Source organism: Apis dorsata, unplaced genomic scaffold, assembly GCF_000469605.1.
Source record: "Apis dorsata unplaced genomic scaffold, Apis dorsata 1.3 scaffold_575, whole genome shotgun sequence".
NCBI lineage: Eukaryota > Metazoa > Arthropoda > Insecta > Hymenoptera > Apidae > Apis > Apis dorsata.
Genome location: NW_006263785.1, coordinates 212885 through 214008, shown reverse-complemented (window position 1 = coordinate 214008; position 1124 = coordinate 212885). Strand labels below are relative to the sequence as shown.

The window sequence follows — 1124 nt, the reverse complement described above, 5'->3', positions numbered from 1 at the left end:
GAAATTTAAAATACATTTATAAATACATATTTCTTTATTTAAATAATAAAAAAAATTAAAATTAAATTTATTAATTAATTTATCTTTTTTATATAAAAATATAACAAAAACAAATATTCCAATATAAAAACTAAAATTTATATACAAAATATTCTATAAGAAAGAATAACTTTATCAATATACTTTATAAATTATTTTAATAAAAAAAAAAATGTTATATTGTATATATTATGATTCTTGATTCATGGATTTCTGATTTAAAAAAAATAGCTTCTTACTTTATATATACATATACATATTATATATCTTTTCATAATGTAAATTTATTTAATATTTTATTAATTATCTTTTTCATTTTATTTTTAATACTATCATTATTATTAATTTGTAATTTTGATTTTATATATATAAATTTTCAGTTTTTTTGAATAATGAGATATCCAATGATTTGGATATTATCATTTATATTATTTGAATATTGAATTTATTGAATTATTTGAATACTATATTTAAATATTATATTTTATATCTACTATATTACAAAAACATCATATCTATATTTTATATTTAAAATTTTAAAAAACATTATAAGAACTGAATAAGAACTGAATTATTGAATTCAATTGACAATTTGAAATTTATAATTAAATAAATTCATAAATATTATCTACTTAAGTTTTTTGACATAATGATTTATAAGTACATATTTTATTTTTTAGGAGAATAAATAAATAATTTTCATAAAGGAAATCTGAATATATGTAATTTTTTTAGATTTAATTTTAAAAAAATAAAGAAAATTTTAATTTTAGAAAACTATAAGTATATATATAAGTATATATATAAGTAAGTATATTATATAAAACTATAAGTATATAAGTTTATTATCTTAGTTTATTAGTTCATAAAGAACATTATATATTTTATTTAACTTTATTTATAAAGAATAATTTTATTTGGAATATATATTTGATTTATTCATATTTATTTATCTAAATTATTTAAATGATTTTAATAGTAGAATAATTAAAAGTACTTTATTTAAAATTACAAAAATAAAAAAAGAAACACAAGCAAAATTAAAAAATAATTAGTATATAATAAGTATATACTATATAGAAAAA

General features: G+C 11.8%; 1 protein-coding gene across 1 annotated transcript in view; it reads right to left on the bottom strand.

The window, feature by feature from the left end:
- LOC102677635 (rab proteins geranylgeranyltransferase component A 1) overlaps positions 1-1124 on the bottom strand; it is a 10957-nt gene that overhangs the window by 8512 nt on the left and 1321 nt on the right. The gene's annotated exons all lie outside the window — the stretch shown is intronic.